This window comes from Lithobates pipiens, unplaced genomic scaffold (assembly GCF_037356315.1).
Source record: "Lithobates pipiens isolate NorthernLeopardFrog02 unplaced genomic scaffold, aLitPip1_a1.2 Scaffold_19, whole genome shotgun sequence".
NCBI classification, from domain to species: domain Eukaryota; kingdom Metazoa; phylum Chordata; class Amphibia; order Anura; family Ranidae; genus Lithobates; species Lithobates pipiens.
In genome coordinates, this window is record NW_027507764.1 from 518,602,305 (window position 1) to 518,621,689 (window position 19,385).

General features: G+C 48.0%; 5 pseudogenes; all 5 read right to left on the reverse strand.

The window, feature by feature from the left end:
- Window positions 1-13,177: 13,177 nt before the first annotated feature.
- Window positions 13,178-13,296, reverse strand: LOC143998901 (5S ribosomal RNA; annotated as a pseudogene).
- Window positions 13,297-13,403: 107 nt separating this feature from the next.
- LOC144000091 (5S ribosomal RNA) lies at window positions 13,404-13,522 on the reverse strand (annotated as a pseudogene).
- A 108-nt stretch (window positions 13,523-13,630) lies between these two features.
- LOC143998548 (5S ribosomal RNA) lies at window positions 13,631-13,749 on the reverse strand (annotated as a pseudogene).
- Window positions 13,750-13,858: 109 nt separating this feature from the next.
- Window positions 13,859-13,977, reverse strand: LOC143999471 (5S ribosomal RNA; annotated as a pseudogene).
- Window positions 13,978-14,302: 325 nt separating this feature from the next.
- Window positions 14,303-14,411, reverse strand: LOC143998586 (5S ribosomal RNA; annotated as a pseudogene).
- Window positions 14,412-19,385: the final 4,974 nt, after the last annotated feature.

Below are 19,385 nucleotides of genomic sequence, written 5' to 3' on the forward strand. Positions count from 1 at the left end.
GCCATAGTACATTGAAATACAGTTTGTGATCCAAATCTAACATTGTCTTACCTTCTTGATGTCAGGTAGCCATTGTACCCTTAGACAAACTGAATGTGCGGATCCACCTTCTCCAGCATATCCCTGAACTAGTGAGTGAGTATCTGATTCATTACTGGTGTTGATGTTGCTAAGGTTAACCCTATAACCCAGCACAATGTTCTGCCAGATTTGTTTCTAGGTCTTATAATATAAATACTATATTGTCAAAAGTATTGGGACACCTGCCTTTACACGCACATGAACTTTAATAGCATCCCAGGCTTAGTCTGTAGGGTTCAATATTGAGTTGGCCCACCCTTTACAGCTATAAAACTGGGTCCACACTAGTGTGAAGTGGAAATGGGTTTCCCTACTGCCAATTTGCATATCAGGAGATTGTGACCGGCTCTCTATGGAGTAGGGTTGCCGCCTCATCCCTTTAAAACTGAACACATATTAATTGCACAGTTTCTGTGGCTGATTAAGGTGATAATTAAACTCACTTGGTGCCTTATCTGCATGAAATTAGCCTCAAAACCTGTGTAATTCATATGTGTTCAGGTTTAAAGGGATGAGGTGGCAACTCTACTATGGAGCCTGTTCACGTCTCTCCGGTGGCTGTGGAGCGGCTTGCACAGGGGTCCTGTGCGTCTTTGGCTCCATTTCAGGGCAGAATTCAGGTAAAAATTTGGCCTCACTGGACCTAGAGATGCCACCTCATCCCTTTAAACCCAAACACATATGAATTACACAGGTTCTGAAACCAATTTAATGCAGATAAGGCACCAAGTGAGGTTAATTACCACCTGAATCAGCCACAGAACCCGTGAAATTCACATGTGTTTCGTTTTATAGGGATGAGAGGGCAACTCTAAGTAGTGATGGCCGAACGGTTCGCCCGGCGGTCGTTTCGCGGCGAATTTCCGACTTTCGCCGTCCGCGGGTTCGAACGCCTTTTTCCGTCGTTCGCCCCGGCGGACTTACGTGTTTAATGTATACAAGAACTTTAACCTTTCGTGACACGTTTATCATGTGTTACAGGACAACCAATTGAGACATGACAGCTCATGGACACTTGGACATTCCCCCTAACCTATAAATACACCCGATCCGGTGGCCATTTTACATTCTTTCTTCTGTCACTGTAGGGAAAGGATCCTGTGTGGAGTAGGGACAGAGAAAACGCTAGCTATTTGGTACACAAAAGTTCTTTTCAGGACTGGTATAGGTGTTAGGTCAGCAGCCTGAGTTTCTTTTGTCAGTTTAGATAAAGGGACAGAGCGCTGTATGCTGCTATTTTAGGGACAGCTCAGCCAGATTAGTCTTTCTTCATCATCATCATCATCATCATCATTAGCTGTTACTATCAGGTCCACAAAAGAGCTGTTCCAGCTAATCGTTCCAGCCTACTCTTTTTTGCCAATTTGTATAGGGACAGGCAGGAAGCAGTGTGTCAGGCAGTGAGGATAATTTTAAAGACTTGCTGTTACTATTAGTTCCACAAAGGTTCTTTTCAGGACTGGTATCAGTGGTACGGTAATAGGCTTGTACACGTATAATATTCTTTCTTCCAAATATAGAAAGAATATTATACTTGACTGCTGCCCTTCTGCTGCAGTCTGCTAATCATTCACAACTCACTTGTTCCACAAAGCTCTTTATCAGGACTGGTAACTTGGTCTGTCTAGGGTGCTACGGTACATAGGCTTGGGTGCGGTACAGTCTGCTGTTCTGTAAGGACCGCTATCGGTCCACAATAGATAGGGTTGCCGTGCACTACTGCTGACCGCTGCCCTATACTGCAGCAGTCCTTCAGCGGTATAGGGACTGACGCACAGTCTGCTAAACACTAATACACAACCTGCTTGGTCCACAAAAGTTCTTATAAGGACTGGTAACTTGGTATAGGGTGCTACGGTACATAGGCCTGAGTGCGTTACAGTCTGCTGTTCTGTAAGGACCGCTATCGGTCCACAATACATAGGGTTGACGTGCACTACTGCTGACCGCTGCCCTATACTGCAGCAGTCCTTCAGCGGTATAGGGACTGACGCACAGTCTGCTAAACACTAACACACAACCTGCTTGGTCCACAAAAGTTCTTATAAGGACTGGTAACTTGGTATAGGGTGCTACGGTACATAGGCCTGAGTGCAGTACAGTCTGCTGTTCTGTAAGGACTGCTATCGGTCCACAATACATAGGGTTGCCGTGCACTACTGCTGACCGCTGCCCTATACTGCAGCAGTCCTTCAGCGGTATAGGGACTGACGCACAGTCTGCTAAACACTAATACACAACCTGCTTGGTCCACAAAAGTTCTTATAAGGACTGGTAACTTGGTATAGGGTGCTACGGTACATAGGCCTGAGTGCGTTACAGTCTGCTGTTCTGTAAGGACCGCTATCGGTCCACAATACATAGGGTTGCCGTGCACTACTGCTGACCGCTGCCCTATACTGCAGCAGTCCTTCATTGGTATAGGGACTGACGTACAGTCTGCTAATCACTAACACACAACCTGCTTGGTCCACAAAAGTTCTTATAAGGACTGGTAACTTGGTATAGGGTGCTACGGTACATAGGCCTGAGTGCGTTACAGTCTGCTGTTCTGTAAGGACCGCTATCGGTCCACAATACATAGGGTTGCCGTGCACTACTGCTGACCGCTGCCCTATACTGCAGCAGTCCTTCATTGGTATAGGGACTGACGTACAGTCTGCTAATCACTAACACACAACCTGCTTGGTCCACAAAAGTTCTTATAAGGACTGGTAACTTGGTATAGGGTGCTACGGTACATAGGCCTGAGTGCGTTACAGTCTGCTGTTCTGTAAGGACCGCTATCGGTCCACAATACATAGGGTTGCCGTGCACTACTGCTGACCGCTGCCCTATACTGCAGCAGTCCTTCAGCGGTATAGGGACTGACGCACAGTCTGCTAAACACTAACACACAACCTGCTTGGTCCACAAAAGTTCTTATAAGGACTGGTAACTTGGTATAGGGTGCTACGGTACATAGGCCTGAGTGCAGTACAGTCTGCTGTTCTGTAAGGACCGCTATCGGTCCACAATACATAGGGTTGCCGTGCACTACTGCTGACCGCTGCCCTATACTGCAGCAGTCCTTCATTGGTATAGGGACTGACGTACAGTCTGCTAATCACTAACACACAACCTGCTTGGTCCACAAAAGTTCTTATAAGGACTGGTAACTTGGTATAGGGTGCTACGGTACATAGGCCTGAGTGCGTTACAGTCTGCTGTTCTGTAAGGACCGCTATCGGTCCACAATACATAGGGTTGCCGTGCACTACTGCTGACCGCTGCCCTATACTGCAGCAGTCCTTCATTGGTATAGGGACTGACGTACAGTCTGCTAATCACTAACACACAACCTGCTTGGTCCACAAAAGTTCTTATAAGGACTGGTAACTTGGTATAGGGTGCTACGGTACATAGGCCTGAGTGCGTTACAGTCTGCTGTTCTGTAAGGACCGCTATCGGTCCACAATACATAGGGTTGCCGTGCACTACTGCTGACCGCTGCCCTATACTGCAGCAGTCCTTCAGCGGTATAGGGACTGACGCACAGTCTGCTAAACACTAACACACAACCTGCTTGGTCCACAAAAGTTCTTATAAGGACTGGTAACTTGGTATAGGGTGCTACGGTACATAGGCCTGAGTGCAGTACAGTCTGCTGTTCTGTAAGGACCGCTATCGGTCCACAATACATAGGGTTGCCGTGCACTACTGCTGACCGCTGCCCTATACTGCAGCAGTCCTTCATTGGTATAGGGACTGACGTACAGTCTGCTAATCACTAACACACAACCTGCTTGGTCCACAAAAGTTCTTATAAGGACTGGTAACTTGGTATAGGGTGCTACGGTACATAGGCCTGAGTGCGTTACAGTCTGCTGTTCTGTAAGGACCGCTATCGGTCCACAATACATAGGGTTGCCGTGCACTACTGCTGACCGCTGCCCTATACTGCAGCAGTCCTTCATTGGTATAGGGACTGACGTACAGTCTGCTAATCACTAACACACAACCTGCTTGGTCCACAAAAGTTCTTATAAGGACTGGTAACTTGGTATAGGGTGCTACGGTACATAGGCCTGAGTGCGTTACAGTCTGCTGTTCTGTAAGGACCGCTATCGGTCCACAATACATAGGGTTGCCGTGCACTACTGCTGACCGCTGCCCTATACTGCAGCAGTCCTTCAGCGGTATAGGGACTGACGCACAGTCTGCTAAACACTAACACACAACCTGCTTGGTCCACAAAAGTTCTTATAAGGACTGGTAACTTGGTATAGGGTGCTACGGTACATAGGCCTGAGTGCAGTACAGTCTGCTGTTCTGTAAGGACCGCTATCGGTCCACAATACATAGGGTTGCCGTGCACTACTGCTGACCGCTGCCCTATACTGCAGCAGTCCTTCATTGGTATAGGGACTGACGTACAGTCTGCTAATCACTAACACACAACCTGCTTGGTCCACAAAAGTTCTTATAAGGACTGGTAACTTGGTATAGGGTGCTACGGTACATAGGCCTGAGTGCGTTACAGTCTGCTGTTCTGTAAGGACCGCTATCGGTCCACAATACATAGGGTTGCCGTGCACTACTGCTGACCGCTGCCCTATACTGCAGCAGTCCTTCATTGGTATAGGGACTGACGTACAGTCTGCTAATCACTAACACACAACCTGCTTGGTCCACAAAAGTTCTTATAAGGACTGGTAACTTGGTATAGGGTGCTACGGTACATAGGCCTGAGTGCGTTACAGTCTGCTGTTCTGTAAGGACCGCTATCGGTCCACAATACATAGGGTTGCCGTGCACTACTGCTGACCGCTGCCCTATACTGCAGCAGTCCTTCAGCGGTATAGGGACTGACGCACAGTCTGCTAAACACTAACACACAACCTGCTTGGTCCACAAAAGTTCTTATAAGGACTGGTAACTTGGTATAGGGTGCTACGGTACATAGGCCTGAGTGCAGTACAGTCTGCTGTTCTGTAAGGACCGCTATCGGTCCACAATACATAGGGTTGCCGTGCACTACTGCTGACCGCTGCCCTATACTGCAGCAGTCCTTCATTGGTATAGGGACTGACGTACAGTCTGCTAATCACTAACACACAACCTGCTTGGTCCACAAAAGTTCTTATAAGGACTGGTAACTTGGTATAGGGTGCTACGGTACATAGGCCTGAGTGCGTTACAGTCTGCTGTTCTGTAAGGACCGCTATCGGTCCACAATACATAGGGTTGCCGTGCACTACTGCTGACCGCTGCCCTATACTGCAGCAGTCCTTCATTGGTATAGGGACTGACGTACAGTCTGCTAATCACTAACACACAACCTGCTTGGTCCACAAAAGTTCTTATAAGGACTGGTAACTTGGTATAGGGTGCTACGGTACATAGGCCTGAGTGCGTTACAGTCTGCTGTTCTGTAAGGACCGCTATCGGTCCACAATACATAGGGTTGCCGTGCACTACTGCTGACCGCTGCCCTATACTGCAGCAGTCCTTCATTGGTATAGGGACTGACGTACAGTCTGCTAATCACTAACACACAACCTGCTTGGTCCACAAAAGTTCTTATAAGGACTGGTAACTTGGTATAGGGTGCTACGGTACATAGGCCTGAGTGCGTTACAGTCTGCTGTTCTGTAAGGACCGCTATCGGTCCACAATACATAGGGTTGCCGTGCACTACTGCTGACCGCTGCCCTATACTGCAGCAGTCCTTCATTGGTATAGGGACTGACGTACAGTCTGCTAATCACTAACACACAACCTGCTTGGTCCACAAAAGTTTTTATAAGGACTGGTAACTTGGTATAGGGTGCTACGGTACATAGGCCTGAGTGCAGTACAGTCTGCTGTTCTGTAAGGACCGCTATCGGTCCACAATACATAGGGTTGACGTGCACTACTGCTGACCGCTGCCCTATACTGCAGCAGTCCTTCAGCGGTATAGGGACTAAGAGTTTTGTCACAGGGTGATTTAAAAAATGACAGGCAGAGGAAGAGGCAGGCCCTTCCGCAGGGGTGGTAGGGGTAGGGCAGGAGCAACAGCCTTGAGCCAAAGTGGGAAGTTGCAGAAGGTGCGTTCAATTACTTTAAAGGACGCACCAGACTTGGTTGAGTGGCTCACTCAGCCTTATTCTTCTGCACCCTCCTCATCCTCTCGATCTGCACCCTCTTCTTCACTCTCTGCTATGTGCACCCCCAAAGACACTACCACCAACAACACCACCACCACCACATACCTTCCGCTTGAGTGCAAATGGGGGCCTTCATGCTCCAGTGTTTTAATAGGGACCCCCGTATAAAAAGCATGAGGGTCAAGGACCAGTACTGGGTGGCAACGTACTTAGATCCCCGGTACAAACACAAAATGGCGGAAATGTTACCGCCGTCGCAGAGGGCTGTCAGAATGCAGCACTTCCAGGCCTTGCTTCGAGAAATGCTGCATTCTGCTTTTGCGTGCGCTGGCAGAGGAGCAATTCCCACTCCCAGAGAAGGATTTGCGGGTACCAATCCAACAGCGCCTGCAAGAAGAGGCCGGTTTGAAGATGTGTTGGTGACTTCGGATATGAGGTCATTCTTTCAGCCGACCCATCGACAGGTGTCATCCGGATCCAGCATCAGGGAACGCCTAGACCGTCAGGTGTCCGACTACATTGGGTTAACGGCCGATGTGGACGCTCTGAGGAGTGATGAACCCCTAGACTACTGGGTGGGCAGGCTTGACCTCTGGCCAGAGCTTGCCCAATTTGCAATCGAACTGTTGGCTTGCCCCTCATCCAGTGTCCTGTCCGAAAGGACGTTCAGCGCAGCAGGGGGGATTGTGACCGATAAGCGTACTCGCCTAGCTCACGACAGTGTTAACTACCTCACATTTCTAAAAATGAATGAGGCATGGATCTCGGAGGAATTCAACACATGTGATCAGTAGACCATGTATATGTCTATAAACAATTTTTGGAATCAAGCACACAGACCTTCTTAATTCATTTGGCTCACTTCCCTGACCCAAAAAAGCACACCGTACTATATGCCCCTACCCTCCTCTTTGAAGAGGTTGAGCGGTGTCATATTTCTACTGGGGCTGCTTATTATGAGGGGTTCCCACCATCCCTGTGCTGTGCTGACTTCCTCCTGGGTGTTCTTATTATGAGGGGCTCCCACCATCCCTGTGCTGTGCTGACTTCCTCCTGGGGGTTCTTATTATGAGGGGCTCCCACCATCCCTGTGCTGTGCTGACTTCCTCCTGGGGGTTCTTATTATGAGGGGATCACACCATCCCTGTGCTGTGCTGACTTCCTCCTGGGGCTGCTTACGGTGCTGCTGTCAGCGCTGTATGTCACGGAGCTGCTGTCAGCGCTGTATGTCACGGAGCTGCTGTCAGCGCTGTATGTCACGGAGCTGCTGTCAGCGCTGTATGTCACGGAGCTGCTGTCAGCGCTGTATGTCACGGAGCTGCTGTCAGCGCTGTATGTCACGGAGCTGCTGTCAGCGCTGTATGTCACGGAGCTGCTGTCAGCGCTGTATGTCACGGAGCTGCTGTCAGCGCTGTATGTCACGGTGCTGCTGTCAGCGCTGTATGTCACGGAGCTGCTGTCAGCGCTGTATGTCACGGAGCTGCTGTCAGTGCTGTATGTCACGGAGCTGCTGTCAGCGCTGTATGTCACGGAGCTGCTGTCAGCGCTGTATGTCACGGAGCTGCTGTCAGCGCTGTATGTCACGGTGCTGCTGTCAGCGCTGTATGTCACGGAGCTGCTGTCAGCGCTGTATGTCACGGAGCTGCTGTCAGTGCTGTATGTCACGGAGCTGCTGTCAGCGCTGTATGTCACGGAGCTGCTGTCAGCGCTGTATGTCACGGAGCTGCTGTCAGCGCTGTATGTCACGGTGCTGCTGTCAGCGCTGTATGTCACGGAGCTGCTGTCAGCGCTGTATGTCACGGAGCTGCTGTCAGCGCTGTATGTCACGGAGCTGCTGTCAGCGCTGTATGTCACGGAGCTGCTGTCAGCGCTGTATGTCACGGTGCTGATGTCAGTGCTCTGTATTACGGTGCTGCTGTCAGTGCTCTGTATCTCCTGCACCCTCTTGTTTGCCTACCCTGGTCCCTGACCTTCCCTCTCCTCCATTGCCTTCATTAGCTCCATAGTCCTGAATTGTCAGAACAATTTCCCAAATAAAAAAAAAATGCTTGTAGTTATCGATCCCAAATTCACCTCATACATGTATTATGCTATTGTCCAGGTGGTGGGACTACGTGCTACCCCCTAATAATTACCCCGTGGCCGCAAATTCGACCTAAAGGTTTGCGAAATTCGCCTCCCATTGAAGTCAATGGAGCCCGCGGCGAACGGTCGTTTTCGCGAACGTTTGTGTCCGTTCGCGTTTCGCGTTCGCGAAACGTCCCGTCGGAAGTTCGTCCATCACTAACTCTAAGCCCTTGTACACACGGTCGGAGATTTCATCGGAATGTGTACGATCGGAGCGTTTTGTCGGATATTCTGTGTGTGGTCTGCATCGGACTGTTTCTGTCGGAATATCCGTCGGACCAACTTTTCCAAATTGCCGGAAATATTTTCTTACAAAATGCTCCGATCGGACATACTCCAATCATGTGTAGAGAATTCCGATCGGACAAAGTGCCACGCATGCTCAGATCAAATTCCTATACCAAAGCTATTGGCTACCAGCGTGAACATAGTCCCGTCGTAACGAAATAACGTCATCACGTCAGATTTTCCGACAACTTTGTCCGACCGTGTGTATACAACAGTTTCGGACAAAATCCGTCGGACAAAATCCGACGGATTTGGTTGTCGGAATCTCCGACCGTGTGTACAAGGGTCTTGAAGTCGTCCCAAGTTGCCTCATGTCGCGCAACATGATAAAATCAATGTAAGTGAATGAGAGCCGTCTTAATGTACACTACTGAAGTCGCTCCGACTTCAGAAAAGGTTCCTGCACTACTTCAATCCGACTTCTAGGCAACATGTACATATTGATTTCAATAGAAGTTGCCTCCAAGTCTGATCCCCTGTCTTAACTGAAGCAACTTTCCAGGAAGTAAAAATAGTTTTCTAGGCAAACCCCTCCCTCCCACAGAGCTGATTATTATGTGATTGGTCCCCTGTCCTGGAAGCAACTTCAAGTTGCCTGATAAGTTGCCTCAAGACGTGCTGTGATTCATACTCAAGTCGTGTCCAAGTTGCCTCCCAAAGTCTCGCTCGAAGTCATGTTGCCCCTTTTGAATGGACTGTAACTGGACCCCTGCTGCGAGCCACATCTGTCTACCAGTCCTTAAGCCTCGTACACATGATCAAATTGTTGGTCAACAAAACGTCAGACTTTTGTCCGAAAAGCGTGTGCCGTGAACTTGTCCTGCATACAAGATTGTACACAATTGTTGGCCAACAAGCACGAACGCAGTGATGTACTATGTGGAATTTCAGCTCTTGAGCGCCACCCCTTGGGCACCTTCTGCTAATGTCGTGTTTGGTGAGCATTTATTCCGCTCATGCGTGTTTGTACTTTGGACTTTTGTGCGACGAGCTTGTGTACATACGATGCAAAAATCTGACAACAGACCGCTGTCTGCCAAAAATTTACTAGCATGTCATCTAACATTTGTTGTGATTGGGCACAGCTGATCACGTGGTAAAGAACCTATGTCAGAGGCTCTTTAGCTAGATCGAAGATGCGGTATGTCAAACTGACACACCACACCACCGATCGCTGCGATGCACGCCTTCACGGGCACATGACCGCATCTTATCATGTTGGATGTCATATGTCGCCCAGTCAGGATAATGAAGTTCGGAAGTGGTTAACCACATGCTGACCGCGCTATAGCCAAAATATTGGTCTTGTGTTTGTGGACACCATACTTAAAGCGGAGGTCCACCCTAAAGTGGACCTTCCGCTCATTGGAATCCCCCCCCCCTCTGGCGCCACAATTGGCACCTTTCAGGGGGGAGGGGGGTGCAGGTACCTGTACAGTACAGGTATCTGAACCCACTTCCGGCATAGCTATCTGCGGAAAGGGGAGTAGATTACGCCCCTTTCCGAAAGTCCCCCGCTGCCTGCTGGGAAACACACGGAATCCAGAGGCAGCGGGACCATCCTTATTGTGCAGCGCGACTCGCGCATGCACAGTAGGGAACCGGGAAATGAAGCCGAAAGGCTCCACTTCCTGATTCCCATGCCCAAGATGGCGGCGGCAGCACCCGAGAGACGATCGAGAGATCAGCTTCGAGTGCCGACATCGCGGGCGCGCTGGGCGGGTAAGTGTCCTTATTTTAAAAGTCAGCAGCTGCAGTATTTGTAGCTGCTGGCTTTTAAAAAAAAAACGGCGGAACTCCCGGCGGACTCCCGCTTTAAACCCTACAATGAAACTACACAATATTGACCCACTATACTCAAACTATACTCACACTATACTAACACTTTTCCACTGAGCCACAATAACACACTAAGTCTCTAGTAGCAAACTGTGCCCTGCTCTATGTATCGCCACTCCAACAACACACTGCAAAAGCTTCCTGTGGGAAGGAACCTTTTATAGTGTGGGGTGGGACTATGATCACTGAGAAATCATTGAGCAAAGTCTTCATGACTTTGTCCAATCATGGCTCTGACAGTGTTCTGTGCACCGATTAGGTGAAGCTTTGTACCTGACCAGCGGTCAGATGCATTGCTTCAGCCAATCAGGGCCCGACTATGCACTGTGCATTGTAGGGTGCTTGGCGGGCGAACATCCCACAGAGAGCCCAGCAAATTCAGGTGTTCGCCAAACAGGCGATGTTCGGGCCGAACTTTTTCTTGGCTCAAACCGTTCACCAAACTCTAGCTGCAAACAAGGGTCTGCTACCCCTTAAATTCCTTTCTTGTGGACTAGTTCCCTAATCTTCTTCCAGTGATGTTCTCCTGAAGAAGATCCTTGGGTGAGGCCTAGTGTCATGTGGCATCACTACTGTGGAGGGGCTCCTCCTTCACAAACTTTTATGTACAAAGTTTTTTTGTACACCCGAGTGATACGCTCGCTGGTCTGTTTGCTGTGCGCTCTGTCCTCCCCAATTTTTGTGAGTAGTTCGATATTGTTTTAAAAAACTTGATAATATTTTAATCTACTACACTATGGTGGACTCTATCTATTCCTTGAGTGTATATGCTGATAGTATCCACGGAGGAATTTGATGGATGACGGTGACGCTAGAGAAGTGTGAAGCTCCCCCTGTCTATCTCCTGAATTCAAGTGTTCACCATTAGAGGCTATTTTGCTGTATACCTTACAGCAGTAAGGTAATTACCTGGTGTGGCCAGTACTAACACGTGGAGATCACCCAAACGGAGAGAGTTGGCTTGGCACTGTGAAAACACAACTGCACTATTTTACTTGGTTGTGATATTTCACTATATGGGTCACTTTGATTAAACCCAATTGGTTTCGAAGCTGTTTTTGCTATATGCACTTTATCACTTTATATTATATGTTTTACCACAGCACTATTGCCGTTGATATATGAATTACTCGTTTATTATCTTTAAGTCTAATTTCAATATTTAGAAATGTTATGCACATACGCACTTTGCTTTATTTGTTCCTGACCTCAGTATTTTAGATATATTAAGCACGTTTGCACTTTTGTTCTTAGTTTTTATTTACACCTTTATTTATACTATTATATTTTTGATATCTTCTTTTAAGATATAGATTGGGTATTTAGTAGCTGCTTAGTTCTATTTAGGAGCGCAACACCATTTTTTACTTATTCATATCTAGATGAGAGCCAACTCGTAAAGTGTTTGCTGCACTTATTGGGATAGAATTTTGCTTTCCATTTTCTATATACAGCGCAAGTGCCCTTATATATACATTAAATGTGATTGTGTTGCCACAACATTGTAAGCCCTCAAAGTGACTCTTGGTGGGTGCTGGAGCACCCTGCTGTGAACGATTATATCAAGAATTGTAATTACATGCCATTGATGAACAGTGGTAGAAAAATTGGGCCTTTGGTGGTTGTGGTTGTGGTGGTGCTGGTGCCACAATACTATATGTCTTCACAGTTACTCTCGGTGGGCACAGGAACGGGCCCTGCTGTGAAATATTATATCAAGAATTGTAATTACATGCCCCTGTTAAACAGGGGCTGAGAAATTGGGCCTTAGGCACTGGTGCTGGTGCCACGACACTGCAACCTCTCCCATATACTCTAGTTGTAGTGCAGGAATGAGCCCTGCTGCAAAGCATTGCATCAAAAATTGTAATTAAACGCCCCTGTTGAACAGGGGCTGAAAAATTGGGCTGGTGGCACTGGTGTTGGTGCCACGACACTGCAACCTATCCCATATACTCTATTTGTAGTGCAGGAATGAGCCCTGCTGCAAAGCATTGCATCAAAAATTGTAATTACATGCCCCTGTTAAACAGGGGCTGAAAAATTGGGCCTTAGGCACCGCAACCTCACCCATATACTCTAGTTGTAGTGCAGGAATGAGCCCTGCTGCAAAGCATTGCATCAAAAATTGTAATTAAACGCCCTGATAAACAGGGGCTGAAAAATTGGGCCTTAGGCACTGGTGCTGGGGCCATTACACTGCAAACTCTCCCATATACTCTAGATGTAGTGCAGGAATGAGCCCTGCTGCAAAGCATTGCATCAAAAATTTTAATTACATGCCCCTGTTAAACAGGGGCTGAAAAATTGGGCCTTAGGCAACCTCTCCCATATACTCTAGTTGTAGGAGCGCATTCAGGGTGATGTGGCTGTAGACGATTTTGCTGGCCACTCTCAATCCTCTTGACAAATGCCAAGATGGTCACCTCAGCAAACAAGCAGAAAAATAAAACAAGTCGTCGACGCCAAAAACATTTTAAAAAAAGCCTACGGCAACTGGAATTCCTAGGCGGTCTCCCATGCAGGTACTAACCAGACCCGAACCTGCTTAGCATCCCAGATCAGACAAGATCAGGAACATTGAGGGTGATGTGGCCGTAGGGATTCTTGCTGGCCACTCTCAACTCTCTTGACAAACGCCAAGATGGTCAGCTCGGCAAACAAGCAGAAAAATATAACAGGTCATCGACGCCAACAATATACTTTAAAAAAACCTACGGCACCTGGTATTCCCAGGCGGTCTCCCATCCAGGTACTAACCAGGCCTGACCCTGGTTAGCATTCGAGATCCGATGAGATCAGGCGCATTCAGAGTGATGTAGCATTAGGCCATCTTTCTGGCCACTCTCAACCCTCTTGACAAGCGCCAAGATGGTCACCTCGGCAAACAAGCAGAAAAATTAATCAGGTCATCGACACCAACAACATATTAAAAAAAGCCTACGGTACATGGTATTCCCAGGCAGTCTCCCATCCAGGTACTAACCAGGCCCGCCCCTGCTTAGCAACCGAGATCAGACGAGATCGAGCGCATTCAGGGTGACGTGGCTGTAGGCGATCTTGCTGGCAACTCTCAACCCTCTTGACAAATGCCAAGATGGTCATATCGGCAAACAAGCAGAAAAAAAAACCAGGTTGTCGATGCCGTTAACATTTAAAAAAAAAGCCTACAGCACCTGGTATTCCTAGGCGGTCTCCCATCCAGGTACTATCCAGGCCCGACCCTGCTTAGCATCCCAGATCAGATGAGATCGGGAACATTCAGGTTGATGTGGCCAGAGGGGATCTTGCTGGCCACTCTCAACCCTCTTGACAAATGCCAAGATGGTCACCTTGGCAAACAAGCAGAAAAATAAAACAGGTCATTAACGCCAACAACATATACAAAAAAAGGCCTACGGCACCTGGTATTACCAGGCGGTCTCCCATCTAGGTGCTAACCAGGCCCACCCCTGCTTAGCATCCGAAATCAGAGGAGATCAGGCGCATTCAGGTTGAAGTGGCCTTAGGCAAGCTTGCTGGCCACTCTCAAGCCTCTTGTAAAACGCCAAGATGGTCACCTCAGCAAACAAGCAGAAAAATAAAACAGGTCGTTGACGCCAAAAACATATTAAAAAATTGCCTATGGCACCTGGTATTCCCAGGCGGTCTCCCATCCAGCTACTAACCAGGCCCGACCCCGCTTAGCATCCAAGATCAGATGCATTCAGGGTGATGACGCCGTAGTCGATCTTGTTGGCCACTCTTAACCCTCTTGACAAACTCCAAGATGGTCACCTCTGCAAACAAGTAAAAAATAAAACAGGTCGTCGACGCCACCGACATATTAAAAAAAAAACCTACGGCACCTGGTATTCCCAGGCAGTCTCCCATCCAGGTACTAACCAGGCCCGACCCTGCTTAGCATACGAGATCGGGTGCTTTCAGGGTGATGTGGCCCTTGGTGATCTTGCTGTCCACTCTCAACCCTCTTGACAAACGCCAAGATGATCACCTCGGCAAACAAGCAGAAAAATAAAACAGGTAGTCGAGGCCAACAACATATAAAAAATAGCCTACGGCACCTGGTATTCCCAGGCGGTCTCCCATCCAGCTAGTAACCAAGCCTTACACTGCTTAGCATTCAAGATCAGGTGAATTCAGGGTGATGTGGCCGTAGGCAATCTTGCTGGTCACTCTCAACCCTCTTGACAAACGCCAAGATGCTCACCTCGGCAAACAAGCAGAAAAATAAAACCGGTCGTTGACGCCAACAACATATTAAAAAAATGCCTACGACACCTGGTATTCCCAGGCGGAATCCCATCCAGGTACTCACCAGTAGGGATGAGCCAAACACCCCCCAGTTCGGTTCACACCAGAACTTTCGAACGGACCCCAAATTCATATGAACGTTAGAACCCCATTGAAGTCTATGGGACTCGAATGTTCGAAATTAAAAGTGCTAATTTTAACGGCTAATATGCAAGATACTGTCCTAAAAAGGGTTTGGGGACCTGGCTCCTGCCCCAGGGGACATGGGTCAATGCAAAAAAAAGTTTTAAAAATGGGCGTTTTGGCGGGAGCACTGATTTTAATGACGATTAAAGTGAAAAAAAAAGTGAAATATTCCTTTAAATATCGTGCCTGGGGGTGTCTGTAGTATGCCTGTGAAGTGCCACGTGTTTCCCGTGTTTAGAACAGTCCCTGCACAAAATGACATTTAACGGAAATAACGTCATTTAAAACTGCTTGCGGTTTTAATGTTATATCTGGTTCCTGCAATATGGTTGAAAATCATTGAGAAAAATGGCATGGGTAGCCCTCCCTGCCCATTACCAGCCCCTTTGGGTCTTGTACACATATTAAGGGGAACCCCGTACCCATATTAAAAAAAGGAAATGTGTGTGGCCCCCAGGCCCTATATACTCAGAACAGCAGTATAAAGGCGGTGCAAACAAGACAGGGACTGTGTAGATTTGTTGTGTTAAGTTGAATCTGTTTGTAATTTTCAACTGGTACATTTTTAAAGTGTAGCTCAATCTCCTACAACTGACTGCAAGCTCTATTTAAAACGAGCAAGATAGTTAGCTATATAGGTGGATATAGCGGTGTATACTGCGTTCAGAGCATGCAGACAGCACGCATAATCTCCTAACACTGACTGAAAGCTCTATTTAAAACGAGCAAGATAGTTAGCTATATAGGTGGATATAGCGGTGTATACTGCGTTCAGAGCAAGCAGACAGCACGCACAATCTCCTAACACTGACTGAAAGCTCTATTTAAAATGAGCAAGATAGTTAGCTATATAGGTGGATATAGCGGTGTATACTGCGTTCAGTGCACGCAGACAGCACGCACAATCTCCTAACACTGACTGAAAGCTCTATTTAAAACGAGCAAGATAGTTAGCTATATAGGTGGATATAGCAGTGTATCCTGCGTTCAGAGCACGTAGACAGCACACACAATCTCCTAACACTGACTGAAAGCTCTATTTAAAACGAGCAAGATAGTTAGCTATATAGGTGGATATAGCGGTGTATACTGCGTTCAGTGCACGCAGACAGCACGCACAATCTCCTAAAACTGACTGAAAGCTCTATTTAAAACGAGCAAGATAGTTAGCTATATAGGTGGATATAGCGGTGTATACTGCGTTCAGAGCAAGCAGACAGCACGCACAATCTCCTAACACTGACTGAAAGCTCTATTTAAATCGAGCAAGATAGTTAGCTATATAGGTGGATATAGCGGTGTATACTGCGTTCAGTGCACGCAGACAGCACGCACAATCTCCTAACACTGACTGAAAGCTCTATTTAAAACGAGCAAGATAGTTATCTATATAGGTGGATATAGCGGTGTATACTGCGTTCAGTGCACGCAGACAGCACGCACAATCTCCTAACACTGACTGAAAGCTCTATTTAAAACGAGCAAGATAGTTAGCTATATAGGTGGATATAGCAGTGTATACTGCGTTCAGAGCACGCAGACAGCACGCACAATCTCCTAACACTGACTGAAAGCTCTATTTAAAACGAGCAAAATAGTTAGCTATATAGGTGGATATAGCAGTGTATACTGCGTTCAGAGCACGCAGACAGCACGCATAATCTCCTAACACTGACTGAAAGCTTTATTTAAAACGAGCAAGATAGTTAGCTATATAGGTGGATATAGCGGTGTATACTGCATTCACAGCATGCAGACAGCACGCATAATCTCCTAACACTGACTGAAAGCTCTATTTAAAACGAGCAAGATAGTTAGCTATATAGGTGGATATAGCGGTGTATACTGCGTTCAGAGCAAGCAGACAGCACGCACAATCTCCTAACACTGACTGAAAGCTCTATTTAAAACTAGCAAGATAGTTAGCTATATAGGTGGATATAGCGGTGTATACTGCGTTCAGAGCATGCAGACAGCACGCACAATCTCCTAACACTGACTGAAAGCTCTATTTAAAATGAGCAAGATAGTTAGCTATATAGGTGGAAGTTTTTATTGTATAGAACTGCTACCAAACATTACAATCATAACTTATAACAGAAAAAAAAACTTTACAAACATAATTTCTATACATAACTTAAACTACACCATTGCTTAAATCAACATTGTTTTGACTTACACAAAGGGGACATGACTAGGTCACGGACCTGATCATCTGAAATACCATCAAAAAAATTTGTCCCACTCACCACGCTCCTTTTTCTTTTTCTTTTTTTTTACCAATAGCCTTACCGCTACACTTATGTACAGAACTCTTTTCCTCCCCAGAAACTTCCTTAACTATACCCTTTACCTGAGGTTTACCAGACCCAGTTTCTTTACCCTTACCATCCTCCTGCTCACCTTCTGACATAGATGAACTAGAAGATTCGACACCTATACTAGGAAGACCTCGACGTACAGAGGGAGGGGCCGAATCGGGAGATCTAAGTGGACTCCTGCTCCGAGAAGAGCTTGCACGCTCCGGCCTCTGCCTGACTGACCCACTCCTAGAAATTCTACTCCTCCTCCTCCCTTCTGGACTTAGATCCCGACGGGGTACTTCCCTCCCCCCAGGAGCACTCTCGTCCGGGGGAGGGACCGGAGCCACCGACGGACTGTCAGCAGTCCGACCCACCCCACCAGGCGCATCAGAGACACGAGAGGGCACCTTGGCCTGGGCAACAACAGCAGCGTTAGAGGACGCCCTCACCTTTCCGCCAGCAGTGGTTTGCTCACTGTCCCTGTTGCCCTGTTCTGTTCCATTCCCCTTCCCAGTAGCGGTTTGTTCACTTCCCATGTTGCCCTGCTCAGTTCCAGAAGGGGCACTTGTATCCCTGGGCTGGCCACCAGATGTGGTTTCACCCCTGAAGGCTTTGGGACATCTGCTAAAAGGGTGCCCCATCTGGCCGCACAGATTGCAACAAATTAAACCGCATGACTCGCTTGAATGTCCAAACGTATTGCATTTGATGCACCTCACCACTGTGCAATCCGCACTTAAATGGGTCGGACACCCACATTTGAAGCAACGCCGGGGTTGTCCCGGGTAGAACACCAGGATCCGGTCGCGCCCCAAAAACGCGCTCCCCGGGACATGCGCCACCGTGTTACCGGCTCTACGCAGCCGGATCCCGGTGTTCCACGCTCCAGTCCAAACACCCCGCTCATCCAGCTTTTTACTTAATGGACACTGTAACTGACCATACCTACTCAACCATGTCCCTATATCTTCAGGTGGTAGACTCTCATTTCTCACGAGAATCGTGAGATTCTTGACATCCTCCTGTCTGCTCAAGGGAATGATCCAAAAATTTTTCCAAGGATCTGTTCCCTTAATCAGACTAAAGGAGGTAATGAAAATCTCCATGATTATCACATTAGTGAAACTCAGGTCAAAGTCAGGAGACCCCGCAGGATGGATAACTGCAAAGATCTCGCTGACCTTGATCCCCAGCGATAGAACCATATCCACAACCTGCCCTCTAGTAGGGCATTGCCCCTCCCACCTTAGCTGTACTACATTGCGCCTTTTGCGCTCAGGACCACCCGTACCACGGGACCATGAACCAGCTCCAGCAGGCTGATCCGCCGGGGGAGCTCGAAAATTACTAGCACCAAATTGGTTATATAAATGGTCCAGAGGTACGGACGATCCCGCCACATTGGCGTAAGAACGCCTTTCACCTAAGGCATTTAAAAGCCTTGCCTCCGGTGTACCCCTCAAAATTGGTCTGGGGGAAGAAGTTCCCTCTTTAGGATCCACCCGGGGGGCACACTCTTCACCAACCTGTCCCACACCCTCTGTGATCATGTCCTCCTGCTGGACTACCTGGGGACCTTCCACAGGAGTACTCAGGCTGTCAGACAACCCCACCTCCATGTGAGCTCCACAGGAGTCCACCACTATTTGATCCTGAACTTGCTGAGAGCCCTCTAGGCATCTAATATAATTCATGGCTAAATCATCATCCTCTAGATCTCCCATCGGGCAGTCACCCCAAGCTGATACTTGCCCTGGGGGTAGAATTTCAGACATAACAACATTGCTTACATTACCACCTTCCTCCCGCTGGGTTTCGACACCGGAAGTCCCTGAGGTCCGTGACCGGAAGTTTTCCACACGGCTGGCTTCCGTTTCCGGGCGTGACCTCACTTCCGGCGCGACCGCAGCTTCTCCACCAACCTTCCCGCCCCCAAAAACCGCGCCAAAATCTCCCGCCAAACCAACACCAGTTTCCTGTTTGGCTACTCCTCCTCCCACTTTGCGGGAAGACGGCGTTCCACCATCTCCCGGCGCCATTGCTGTTTCACCGTCCATAGCCTTGTTGCTGCACGCCACTGTGTCTCTGACGGCAGTAGTCATGCAGACCTGGCTATTCCCTCCACCCACACTTCCCGCCAGTCCTTTCCCCTTGTCCTGCACCTGGCCTGCGGCAA